Here is a 14588-nt window from a genome sequence, read left to right as displayed (position 1 = left end):
AGGAGAATAGTTTTTGTATATGCTCAAAAGACCATATCAAAGTGATGACCATTAACAGGTTATTTTTGCACAGACAAATAACAAAGTGTTTTGATGGAAAGAATGCACACTCACTCTTTATGGGGCCTAACTAGATGGCCAGTGCCAGCATTTTTTATGTAATTTCGATTTATATTAAGGTTCGATAATTTGCAAACATATATCAATGTTTAACATAAATACTTGTTTTCAGAGTCATTCCCTTCCCTTCTTCCTGCTTTTGGGATCTTTACACAGACATGTCAAAGGTCTCTAAACTTTGGTCTTCATTTAAAGGAATGGTTCACCCCTAAGATTTGACATAGTAGGAATAAAAATTACTATAGTCAAGTCAATAGAGACCATTTTAAGGTTAACTATATTCCTTTAAGCAGATTTAAATTTTTATGAGAAAATACAGTATTACTTATCACATGGTAAAACTGTGGTGGAACCACATGTGCTTTTGTACGAATCAAAGCTTTAATATGTTCAATTTAACAGGATTTAGCACTGGTGTTAGAGAAATTTGTTTAGCAGAAGATTATAACATAACTGCTATTCATATCAACTCTGACCCAGCATGCCTCACAGCTTGATCAGTTTTTATAACCAGACATTCAGTGTCATAGAATGTGCACTGCTATGTATAATACCGCTTAAGGTTTAAATTAGCAGTATGTATTGTCAAAATGAAATGAAATTAATTGAATTTCATATTTCATTTCATATGCATTTGATTTTATTTATATTGCGCTTTTCACAAAGTGCATTTTTCCAAAGCAACTTTACAGGAGAAAATAAGAAAAACTGAAAAACACAAAAAAGGTTAAACACAGCACAGTACATGGTGTTTATAAAACAAGCTAAATAATTCTATTAAATAATATCTAATAAATGCTGTCTCCCGGTGGATTACTTAGCATATTTTGCATTAAGTGAATGCTTGGCTGAAAAGATCTTTAATCTAGATTTAAATTGGGTGACCCTCGAATAGTGTCAGGAAGGCTATTCAGAGTTTAGGTGTGAGAAAGCTTGACTCCCTTTGGTGAATTTAGCTCCCTTTCTGTCGGTCTCTCGACATTGTGTCGAGACTGACAGAATGAGGTTTGACTTGAGACCCTATCATCTCCGATTCTACATGATGAAGTAGCGTTCGTGGTAACGGTATTGCGTTCACGGCTGTGGCCATGACATCGTTTGCTTCCTGCCCGACAGCGGCTAAAAAGCCACCTGCGGTGGTGATATGGGAGTCCCTGTGGGCGTAACTCTATCGCAGAATTGCCACTGACCGCCCAGGCCCCGTCACACTCACTGAACCTGTCTCCTATGGGCGTCGCCAGACAGTCCCATAGCGGATCCGCGCCACGGCGTCAAGAGAATGAGATTTCGGCTGCAACATCGGGTGGCGATTTACTGACATCAGACGCTGAGGACTCCCTGCAGCTCCCGGCTACAGCCGGTCGAGCCCAGGATGATCCCGACGTGGAGATGTCAGGCGTGCGTGCCTTGACCGCCATGAGCATCGGGTGGCAGTGCAGAATTCTTTGTACCTGGACACGGAACACAGGGGAACTGTGTTGGACCACCACAGGCACGCACACTGGGTCCGACGATGTCCACTCTTGTGGTCCAAGGGATACACCTCTGGTTCAATTCTGCACAGATAGGATGCGTCGAGAGAGTCCTCTTTCTTGATGCACCCTTCGCACAGTGTGGGCTTTCAACGAAAGAGCAGACGGAGGTCATGTTCGCCCCCCTGCACACCTCCCATTACCCGCTTGGGTACTAACTATCCGAGACCTCCTCGGTACGGATGCCTTTGTGCACAGCTGACTGCGGGACAAGCGGGAGTACATGTTCCCCCCAAGTAAGCCACCACGCACAGGTACTGTGCGGAGCTAGGGTTGAGGAGAATCTAAGTCTGCTAGTTGGCCCAACCAGACTCTCGGAGCACACGCTCTGATGGCCACTCCCCCACAGGTGAGCATGGTCACTCAGGCAAGAGCACCACCACTAGGCAACTGTCGCTGTAGTTGCGTCTCTTCTCGCGCTGCTGCGCTTTCCTGTAGCACAAATAGCCCTGATCTGTGTCGAGCAGCAGATTCCTAAGGGGCGCGCAGGGGGGGCTTATTTCCCCTCTGTCGATATTCATACCCTCCTGGGACCTTAACATGGTCCTGATGGGGATGCGTAAGGGCCTGTTGAAGCCCCTGGAGAACGTCTTGGTTACGTATGTAACGTCTCGGTTACGTATGTAACCTCCGTTCCCTGATGGAGGGAACGAGACGTTGTGTCGACAGAATGGGGTTTGACTTGAGAACCTACCTTCTCTGACTGACTTGAACAGGCCAATGAAAATTGGCGAATGAAATTTGCATGCCGGACTCCGCCCCCGGATATCCGGGTATAAAAGGGAGCCGGCGTGCCACTTACCTGGCGGTGTCTTGTAAGACTCTGGCTGATACCGGTTCCACGCGGAGGCTGTAGAACCTCGCGAAGGTGCTGGGCGTAGCCCAACCCGCAGCTCTACATACGTCTGCCAGAGGGGCGCCCTGCGCCAGTGCCCACGAGGAGGCCACACCCCTGGTGGAGTGTGCCCTCCTGTGATCGGTAAGCCATAGTGATGGCGTCCACGATCCAGTGCGCCAACCTCTGTTCGGAGACAGTGACTTCCCACCATAGGGGGGAATACAGTGGAGACACCAACATGGTCTCACCAAATAGGGGAGAACTCATGGGAGGTATGTGCTGAATGCCGCAAGGTGGATGTCCACCTGGGGGAGGTCATGGGTTGCCACGCGGGGAACCATCTCATGACGACATCTCAGACGGAACCACCCTAGTGGGGGGTTACTACGTGTGGGGCACTAGGTCCGGTTAGAGCTATATGTAATAACTCAGCTTGATACCCGGCCATAGGTGGCAGGGCTGCTCCGCCGAGCCCGCTGCCCTGAGTGCTTATTGATGGATGGACGGACTGCCTATTCTTCACCCATTGGGAAAGAAGGGAGGCAGCCCATAGCACACTGATCCACCTAAGAAGGGGAATGGCGCTTATGCGCAGGCGTACGCCCCACGACTGCTGGTCTCACCTGTTGGCAAGACTCGAGCTGCCGACTCCCCACGGAGGTTTGCAAGCCTCTGCGAGGTATAGCGTAGCCCAACCCGCAACTCTACAGATGTCTGCCAGAGAGGCGCACTGAGCCGATGCCCACGAGGAGGCCACACCCCGAGCGGAGTGTACCGTCACTCAAATGGGCACGGGCTAGGATCGGCACGCCGTAGTGACGGCGTGTGCGACCCAGCGCGACAACTCTCCTCGGAGACAGCACTCCCGTTGCTGACCTCCATAACAGACAAGAGCTGCTCAGGGCCTTGAAGCCCTCCGTGTGGTTCGAGTAGAGGCGCAATGAGCTTACTGGACACCCCACGTACAGGTTGGGTCTTTCTCCCGGTGTGGGAGCGCCTGCAAGTTCACCACCTAGTTCCCAAAGGCGGGCGGTGGAACTTTGGGCACGTAAGTTGGCCGGGGTCTCAGGATCACGTGAGAGTCACCGGGCCTGAATTTTGGCAATCGGTGGACACGGAATGCTTGCAGGTGCCTCACCCTCTGGATGGACTCGAGCCCCAGCAGGAGAGCCAACCCCCCTCGCAGAACGAGGAAGGGGGCTCTCCGCAGAGCCCGAAAAAAGGGGACCCAAAGGTCCACCTTAAGGTCCCAAGAGGGTACGGGCCGCGGACGAGGCCTTAGCCCCTCGCGCCCTAGAGGAACCTAATAATCAGGTCATGCCGCCCCAGAGGCTCACCAGCAACTGGTACGTGATAACCGCGACAGCGGGTACCCACGCTCCAATGTGGAAGGGGAGATTACTCCCCAGCCTCTCCTGCAATAGGACAGCACGTTCCTGAGCGAGCAATTCCGCGGGTCTTCTCCTCGAGAAGAGCACCAGGACGAGAAGGGGCGCCACTTAAAGGCATCCAGCCTTGTGGGCATGGCCCTTGCCTGAGTGACAGTCTCCACCACTGTGGGGGGTAGATCATCCAGGAACTCCTCGTCCCATCCAGGAGCCAGACCCAGAGGTCCGGCTCGAATGCCACAACGTGTCCATCCCCTGCGAGTAGGCCCTTCGCCAGGGGATTTGGCCAGGGGGACTTGTCGTCAGGAGTATTAGCTCCGAGGACCAAGTGTAGTTGGGCCCGTAAGGCGCAACTAGCAGCACTTGATACTCGCTTCCCAGACCTTGCACAGGACCTGCGCAATGAAGCTCACTGGGGGGAAGCGTAGTTCCGCTTGTCCCGCGGCCAGCTGCGCGCTAGGGCCTCCGTGTCGAGGGGGGAGCCTCGACCAGGGAGTGCCCAGCGGCACTGGGTGGTGTTCAGGGAGGCAACAGGTCCACCTGTGCCCGCCCAAACCACACCCAAGCCGGCCGCAGTGGTGGAGTCTTCACTTCCCACGAGGTGTCAACTGACGAGAGAGCGCTTGGCTGTCTGGTTCAGGACACCCGGTGGGCGTGTGACATGCAGGGGCTTTGCCACCTGCTGTCTCCACCAGGGGTGGAGTCGTCACTTCCCACGAGGCGTCAACTGACGAGAGAGCGCTTGGCTGTCTGGTTCAGGACACCCGGTGGGCATGTGACCTGCAGGGGCTTTGCCACCTGCTGTCTCCACGGGAGGAGGCGTTTGGGCGAGTTGCGATGACTGCAGCGAGCGAATGCCACCCTGAGGTTTAGTACGCTACGCCGGTCGTGCTGTCCGGGCCAGTATGCTGGCTCTGCACGAGAGGCCGGAGCCTCATAAGTGCAAGCAGGACAGCTAGCAACTTGAAGGCAGTGATCTGCCAACGCAGGCGGGGGCCCGTCCAGCGACCCGACACTGCGCGCCCGTTGCACGACGCACCCTCACCCCGTAGGGAGGCGTCTGTCGTTACCACGACCGGCCTCACGACCTGCTCGGGGTTAGGATGCGACGGCAGCAGGCGTGATAGACGATACGCCTACTGCCAGTGCGCCACGCTCTCCAGGGAACTCATCTCTGTAGTCAGTGCTGTCGCGGTCCCATGTGCGTCAACCCGAGGGGGACAGGCCACCCCCGAGGACACCATGCCCAGGAGCCTCTGAAACTGATTTCAGGGGACCGCTGGCTGCTGCCTGAAAGTTCAAGCAGCTCGGCACTTACTGTGCGTGCTCGTGAGCGAGCACGCCGTCATGGAGACAGTGTTGAGTTCTCTACCAGGAAAAAGGGGAGCTCCGCGCCAGGGAGATCTGCCCTCTTTTTCCCGGCTGACCCGTTACTGACATGCCAGCCCCTCGACAGTGCCGAGGGAAACTGTACATGAGAGTATGCGGTCAGTTGTCATGAACCACTCCTGGCGTCTGACAGACACCAGGACGCGCTTCTGCGCCTCCTGAACGGCACCCTTGCAAGGTGCTGCTCAAGGTAAGGTATGCAGCGACCCCTGGTTTTGGGGATGATGAAGTGCGGCTGTAGAAGCCACTGGACATCTCGGCCGAGGGGACGGTTCGATCGCCTTCGCCAGAGGGGTGGCAGCCCCGGCCTGGAGCACGGGAACATCCCTGCCTCTGCTGAGGTAAGAGGATGCCCGAAGTCCGGCGGAGGTCTGGCGAACTGGATCGAATGCCCGAGACGGACCACACTCCCAGCCACCGTGATGGTTTGAAATGCTAACCAAGCACCCAGGGACCTCACAGGGGGGCTGCGATCTGCTTCATCAACCCGCGGGGGTTGGTTCAATGACTAGCAGTGCTGGTTCCCCCGGGGGGAACGGCTCCACTAAATCACCTGCCAGGCGATGGCGCAGCTCGACGCAACGTCGAAGCGAGAGTGCTGAGGGCTGCTTTATACTCGTCATTGCGTGCCGCCACGATGCAACGTCGAGTTGCCGAACACCATCTTTCAGAGGGTGAGAGCGGCTGCAAGTGGGACCCAGAGAGAGACCTCTCCTTGTGAGAAGGTGGGCACTAGGCCCCCGAAGGGGCCCAGAAGGTGTTGGGACGCGGCAGGGACCGCCCCAGTCCGACCATCCAGCAACCAAGGCTGGGTCGGACCCGATGGTTCAATCTCTCTAGGTGGTCCTTCTCTCGAAGTCTTCCTCCGGGGGGCCACCTTCGGGGGCACCAGAACCGGAGTCGACGCTGGAGAAGGCCAGGGCTGCTTGGGGCAGACCATGTGCAAGACCTCGACGGCCGAAAGGCGGCCGGGTCACAGCAGGCCGGTCTGTTTCTACACTGTCAAAAGGCTGCTGGAGCAGTCCTTGACAGCGCCACCAATCAGCCGACCTTGCGAGAGGGGAGTCGGGAAAGTGGCCTTTCTCGACTTCGCCCCCCTGCGCAAGATTGGGTCCGAGGCATCTTTCCGGGCCACTGATGTGGACATCGTCCGACCCAGCCTGCGCTGCCACAGCGGTCCCCGGAGGGCCAGTCGGCGGCGGCACTACTTGGGTCGGTCTTACCCCGTGGGGCTCTCTTTAGCGCCCTGGCCTGCAGGATGGCCATGGCGTAAGAGTGGAGGCAGCTTGGTCCACGGCACTGCCAGCCTCAACACCAGAGATGTCGAGACCTTACATGCCCTGGATGGTGAGTCTAGGTCAAGCTCCCCAGGTGGCCGCCGTCTGCGGATACCCGCGACTGCATGCTCCACCCAGGGTGCATTGACATAGTCCCCAGCTGCCTCCCTGCCCCGAGGGAAGAGAGGGCGATAGAGTCAGCTAGACGGAAGCGCGCCGAAGGGGACGCTCCAGGTCTTACTGAACTCCTTATGCAGCTCGGGAAAACTTGGCACTTGAGCCGGGCACGGCTTGGAGACGCGCCCGGGCCCAATGTGCGAAGTACCCAGCCGCGAGCACCAGGGCTGCGGCGCACCGCAAACCGACGCTCACGGCGGTCCGAGCGAGCATGGCTGACATCTTGACGTCTGCTCTCACCTGTGCTCGACCTCCCGAGGGAGGGAGCTTCAGGGAATCGCCAGAGTCTGATGCCAGCAGGTCGCGCTCCGATGTTGCAAGAGACACCTCATCTCCACGGCTCGTGTCCGAGCGCATGGCTAAGGAATAAGATGGCTTAGGACCATCCTTGGGGAACTGCTAAACAAGCGAGACGGGGCGCGAGCGGTCCGCGAGCCGGCCGGCTGACGGATTAACGCTCACGATAATCCCCACATCACCCTCGCTGCTCGCCGCCGCTGACGGCAGGGCAGGGCCGCTGCGGTCACAGAACGGGAAGCAAACGAGGTGGTGGCTTGCTCTTGACAGAACATAGCCACCGTGACGCAACGTCTGAATAGCCATCCGCGCGCAGTGACGCAACGTCTGAATAGCCATCCGCGCGCAGATGTCATCAGATGCAACGTCTGACTAGCCATCCGCGCGCAGTGACGCAACGTCTGAATAGCCATCCGCGCGCAGTGCGGGCAGGACGAATCCACGAGGCTGCCACAGTGGTCGGACCCCCAAACACTTGCGGCAACCACCGTGTCCGTCCCCGTCCTCGATGAGTGTACTGCACCCAAGAGATCAGCAGGCAATGCCACGCTGAGGAAATTGCTCATTTAGAAAAATACCTTAGGAACTGCCAGGACGCCCAGGGGAGTCTCCGCTGCACCGCGTCGTAGAAATCGGCAATTCGAAGAATGTCATCAGATGCGAAGGCTCCGAAGAACAAAAGGTGAATGAATGAGCACGCCGGCTCCCCTTTTATACCCGGATATCCGGGGGCGGAGCCCGGCATGCAAATTTCATTCGCCAATTTCATTGGCCTTTTCAAAATAGTCAGAGATGATTGGTTCTCAAGGGCGAACCCCATCTGTCGGCTTCGACACAACGTCGAGAGACCGACAGAAAGGGAACTCAAACTTTCTCTTATAATGAAGACGCTTATCCTGTCGGAGCTCCATCAGGAGTGTAGGGGATCAGCATGCACTCTCCGTGTCCAGCGGGTGCCTAGAGTTGGGGGACCCTACGTGGGCTAGACCCCAAGCCGGCTAAACCCCAACCTGGCCACATGCCCAGAGTCCCCACTAACCCCGCCGCGGACTAGGTGGTGGGGAACCTGCAGGCGGTCCCTCTGGGAGAAAGTCCCAACCCTTTCCCTGTCGTGTTCAGTACAGCCCTGCGCCTCTACTCGGACCGAACATAGAGCTCTCGCTATGAGCAGATCTTTGTCTGTGTCAGGGGACAGCAGGGAGGCTGTCTCAAAAACAGAGACTGGCACACTGGATCGTGGACACCATCCATTGGCTGACCGATCTCAGGCCCCTGCCCACTGTAGTGATGGTCACTCCATCAGGGTGCAGCCTCCTCATGGGCACGGGCTCAGAGCGCCTCTTTGGCAGACATCTGCAAAGCTGCGGGTTGGGCTGCGTCCAGCCTTTTTCGCATGGGCGTCAAACCTGTGGCGGACCGGGTGTTGAAGAAAGACCGGCAGTGGCCGGTGTACGCCTGCAAAGCGCCCTTTCCCAGCCTCCCTATTTCCTCCACTGGATGAAATATAGGCATTCCATCCATCACTAAGCACTTGGGGGTTTGAGCCTGGTGGAGCAGCTCGTATTCATGCCCAGTATATGTGAGTTTCCCTCACGAGATGAACCCTTGTACCTGGGCTAGTGCTCCAGACCTAGTGACTCCCCTCTTTGGGTAGTCCCGTCTGACGCTTTCTCACTCTTTGTTCCCCTGTCGGCGAACCAGTGACCACCCCTAGGTGGTCTCCACTGCCTCTATGCTCCCCTGGTTGGGTCCCGCACTACTCCCATGAGTTCTCCGCACTGGTGAGACCGTGCAGGTATTCCACATTGATCTCCCTTTCGACAGATGTGGTCTCCATAGCGCCCCCCCCCACAGGGGGGTAGCGATTCCCAGTGCTCCTTATGGTGTTGGTCGGCCTACTCACCACTAGAGTAGCAAGGCCACCGCCTGTACGGCCGGTAGTAAGAACCACTCATCGTGAATCGCGAATTTATGTCTTACTACACCACTGAATGGTTACGATTCGCAAGGGCGCTCATTCTTGATTCGCCTAGGCCGGGCCTTGTCATTCCGCTGGAAATCGTGACACGGTGCAGCGCTGTGGTATTTTGCAAGACAACAACTAAGTAGTGCATTACAGAAGTCAAGTATTGAGGTCACAAAAGCATGAATAAGCTTCTCTGCGTCAGCAACACATAGAATATTTAGTAATTTGGCAACATTTCTAAGGTGGAAGAAGGCTGTTTTGGTGACATTTGAGATGTGATTTCGAAATAGCAGGTTGCTGTCTAATATAACAGCTAGATATATTATTTGATTGATTGGAGTAACAGTATAGCCTTCAATATGAAGGTTATAATCTGAAATATTTGGTTTACGTGTCTTTGGTCCAATAAGTAATATTTTTGTCAGGTGATGTCTGTTTATTTGTTTATTTTGCAGCTGTACTAAATAAAATCCTTGGATTGTTTTTGTTAGTTTCTATGAGGTTAGGTGCTCAGCCTTTGCTGCTTTTAGTGCCTTTTTGTAAATATTTTCACCCTCTTTCCACGCAATTTTAAAGACCTCTAATTGGGTTTGTTTCCATGTGCGCACCAGTTTACGTGTTTCTCATTTAAGGGTGTCAGAAGTGCTATTGTACCATGGTGCTGTGTTTTTCTCATTTATCCTTTTTGAATTCATAGGTGCGACAGCTTCTAATGTATTAGAGAAAATAGTGCCCAATTTGCTGGTCATGTCATTGAGCGGTTCTGTATTTATTGGTATGGTTATTAAAGGAGTCGAATCTGCCAAGCTCTTTGCGAAACGATCTTTAGTAGTCAAGGTAATTGTTCTAACCTGTCGATAACGAGTTAAACAGTTGATTGCTGCAGTGCGCAGTATACATGTTATAAGATCTGTGACATGGCTTTGAGGTATCATATCTATATTGGTTAGATCGGCTCTGTGAGATATAATCAAGTCTAGTCAATGACTAAATCGATGAGTGGGTCCATTGATGACTCCATGAACACTGGTGATGGTCCAGTGATACATGTTGAACTGTGTAATGCAATTTCCTCTCCAAGGCTTTGTTTGACCTGGATGCTTAAGTCAAGTCAAGTCAGCTTTATTTATATAGCGCTTTTTACAATTTTCGTTGTTACAAAGCAGCTGTACAAGAAAACATTGACTATGAGTAAAACATAAAAGGTTTTGGAAGTCAAAACACAGGTCAAATATCAGACACACAATAAATTCATATATGCAGTGTTAATTAAATAAGACTATCAAATTCTAGCAGCCCCCCCCCCCGGCCAGGCAAACAGTGCAAAACAGTATGCAAACGGTGGCGAGGAACCCAAAACTCCATTGGAGGCGAAAAAAAAACTCAGAGGGAAACCAGGCCTAACCAGGGGATTCCAGTTCCCCTCTGGCAAAAACTGCTGCCTCTGTACAAGCTCGACAGTGCTCTCACAACAAGGCAAAATAAAAAAAGTTAGATTTAAAATTATCATTAATAATCTAATAGCGACGGAAGTTTTGTAGAGTCTTTCGTCCGGCATTTGTCAGGTCTGGGAATGGATTGCGCCCTGCCCGCTCCGGTAACCTTGCACTGCATCCTGCCCACTCTAGTAACTTTGGAACAATGAGACAAGACTGGCTGAGAGTAGAGTATGGTTCTGCACTCTTTGATGCAACAAATGCATCAGTTGTTATTGGAAGTGTCCCTGGTTCCGGTTGATCTAACTAGTGCAGCCTAGATCTTTGAAATATATATATTATGAATGCCTGGGGCGGCATTTTTTCATGTCACGTGGGGGGCGGCACCGGCACGAGCAGTAAAAAAAACTCTGGGCCGCCGCAAATCGGTTATCTATTATCTATTTATTCATTGTGTGGGGAATTGGCAAATTGGCGCCCCTGCATGCTGAAAAGATAAAGGTATGCAACTATAATGTTCTCTCTGTGTTATGATTACTGTATCCATGTTGTCATCTGTTGTTCAGTGTGAAAAGATGCTGCGGTGTTTAGCCTAGTCGTTAGAGCGCCTGACTCTCATTCGGACAGACACCGGTTCGAGGCCCGCGCAGGGCAGGTAGAAACAACACCACTTACACAACAAATTTGGTTTTAAGTCAACAAACACGAGATCTAATTTCACCATAATATTGTGCTTTGCAACAAAACTGTTACAAGTTCAGTTATTATTATTTATTTCCATAATCTGCTATGTATCTCATCACCACGATAAGCAGGGAGGGGGCCAGAGAATATTACAGTGTCTGACATCGTGCTTGCGAGCTCACACACCTCTTTAATATTATCTTTTGTGATCTCCGATTGACGGAGTCGAACATCATTTGTGCCGACGTGAATAACAATCTTACTAAATTTACGATCAGCCTTAGCCAGCATATTTAAATTTGACTTGATGTCAGGCGCTCGGGCTCCCGATAAACATTTTACTATGGTGGCTGTTGCCTCTATGTTAACGCTCCGAATAATAGAATCATCGATAACTAGGGCACTTTCAGAAGGTTTCTCAGTCAGTGCGTCACTGAGCGGGGCAAACCTGTTCGAGACTGTAGTCAGAACGGTTGAGTGATGTTTTGACCTGCGACTACACCGTCTCACAGTCACAAAGCTTCCCAGCTGCGGGGGTTATTCAACCGGAACCGAGCGCTAATATTGCTCGCATCCAAAGTGTTTTCTGAGCTCCTTACATTCTTACTATCCTCAGATAAAGATTGGATGCGAGACTCTAATTCTGAGATCTTCTCGGTCAGCCTAGCTATTTCCCTGCATTTATCGCATGTAAAGCCCTCGACGCTGACAGAGAAGGCTAAGCTAAACATTTGACATGAGGTGAAAGTGACAATAATAAGAGAAGAAGCCATAAGTCACCGGGTTTGAAGAGTAATTCCAACTTACCAAGACTGCTCGGTGATTCTTAGTATATACGCTTAAGAGAGAAACCTTTAGCACACAAGAAAACTAGAAGGCGAGATGATATTTAGCAGTGTAAACAGAAAGCCCACCACTAACGGCGCTGAGTGTTTTGGTTTAAGATCTTCAAGTAAATAACCAGGAGATGGTTATTGAGATATCAGGATACGTTTAGCAACATCAGTGATAAGTAACAATGTATGCTATGAATAAAATACACTAATATGAAAGAAAGTACAAGTGCAGTGATACAACAAACCGATTCCGCTGCAGTGAGGTGAAACTCCGTCTACCGGAAGTGACCGAAAGTCAAATGCATAATTTTTTAACATAAGAAATTATTTCTTAACATACTTAACATAATTTCAAGAGAGTGTTACAATACCACAGTACTTGTGAGTCTTATATATCTAGCTAAAAACTAAAATGTATGTATTTATTTTTTATTTGTCCTTTCCTTAGCTTGATTATTTAATTAAATTTGATTACAGTATATATACAGTATAGCATGCAAAAGAAACATAACTAATACCAGGACAATGTTTATATATTTACGAGATCCCATCTTTAATTTTTTTTATGTGATGGTATGGCAATAACAAGGCTTGTGCTTGATGAAATCTTTATTAGAGGGCAAATTAGATTGTAACCAGAGGTTTTTAGGCTTAAGGTAACACTGCCATCACAGAACCATTATACTTATATTTAGAAATGACGATGCAGATTTGTTTATCTTGATTCCATTTGCAAATACTTTCGTGGCATATATTTTTGTCTGTGTTGTCAAGAGGGCAGCATTATGGGCTTTGAGTACTCTACACTGTCAAAAAACTGTACTATTTAGTGTACTGATGTTGTTGCCGTTACAGGGATAGTTCACCCAAAACTTTTAATTCTGTCATGAATTACTCACTCGATTTAAATTTATAAATTCCTTTGTTTGGTTGAACACACAAAATAAAATATTTGGAAGACGACAGAACAAGAAATGTAAACAGGTTTGGAACAACTTTAGGGTTAAAAAGTTGGGTGAACTATTCCTTTAAAGGTTGCTCTTTGTTCCTTTACTAAAATGTACTACCATTTTGGGTACATTATTGTAAAGGTACAGTTAAATGTTAGGTAAACAAAATTATAGCCTATAGTTTCCATCCACCCCCTTGTGTCCAGCATGGCAGCCAGGGCATGCTGTAGGCAATGTGAATCAGACATGCTACTATTTAGTGAATGCCATGAGGGTTAAGCATTCTCCATTCCCAAGCAATAAATGATAGCTAGCGTGTCTGCTTTACTTCTATGTGAGGATGTCTGCTTTACGTCCATGTGTGGACGTCCATCACCTCAAATAGACACGCTCCTCTCTGCCACCATCCTGACCTCCCCCTGAGAGGTAAAGACTCTGACGCTCCAGTTGTCCTATTATAGCCTTGCCTACTCAGTTGGAATAAGAGGTTGAGTGGACATGAGTGCCTTTTGGGAACAGTGAGACTGCGTTGCTAAGGATAGGAACCTGTTTGATCTCTCCTTGTTACCTTGCTAATTTTGAGGTGGCCATGTAGTGGACGGTTTATAGTTTTATTTAATTAACACTGCATGTAGGAATTTATGGTCTGTCTTATATTTTACCAGTGTGTTGACTTGCATAACCTTATATGTTTTGCTTATAGTCAAAATGTTTTCTTGTACAGCTGCTTTGTAACAATGAAAATTGTAAAAAGTGCTATATAAAAAAAGTTGACTTGACTTGAAAGGAAAATGCAGTTCAGTTCAACCCAGTGTTCTGACTGCTGACACAGGCAGAGAGAGTCTCATACCTAAATATATTTTCAAGGAGGGACTTCCCCATATTATCACATGGCTTGAGGTACAGAAATAACATACAGGAAAAACACATGGTGTTTTGTGGACAGAGCGTAATCTACTGTATACATGTGCCTGAGGTAATGCATCTGTATGCGATGTATATACTTTACATACAGTACAGTAACAATCTGTATTTGGCTGTTTGTTTACAATTACAACAATTACCTATATGAGCCTGAAAACGCAAATCTTTGAAACTGGGTTTCAAAGTGCAAGTTTTGAAAATGATACTCTCAATGCTGTTGTGTACAAAATTGTTAATTTGTGAAAATGGTGATATAATGCTCATTGGCATGCAGGTTTATGCTATAGATAATCAAAACAACAATGGCTTACCACAAGACACAAGAGGATACTAGATTTTTTAGCACTCCTCACAGCTTTAGTTTAGAAATACATAAATAAGATGTCTGTATTAGTTTGAACAAACGCACAAAAATGACAATATTCTGTTTTAAATGTATGCACTTATGATTACTAAGCATATTGCATATTATCATAAATATTTGAAGTATTTGTTGATAAAGTGTTACCATTAAACATACACGTTTTGTCTTTTTTAAAGTCGTATCCAAAGTCTGGCCTGGTACAGTGTAGAAACAGGTGTTGTTATGACATGTGACAGACAAGCTGAGATATGAAAGGTGTCACAGGACGATTACTGTATTAGGGTATTACTGTATGTAATATAGCTGCTTCAAATAACTCAAGGTTCAGTTTAGGTGTTCGAAGAACATGGCCATTGAATACAAATGTAATTTACATATTTACCAGAACCTGCACTCAAGGTACGCATTTC

This window comes from Barbatula barbatula (genome assembly GCF_947034865.1).
Source record: "Barbatula barbatula genome assembly, chromosome: 16".
Taxonomy (NCBI): domain Eukaryota; kingdom Metazoa; phylum Chordata; class Actinopteri; order Cypriniformes; family Nemacheilidae; genus Barbatula; species Barbatula barbatula.
The sequence above is the reverse complement of the archived record's forward strand: the minus strand, read 5'-3'. Positions refer to the sequence as shown.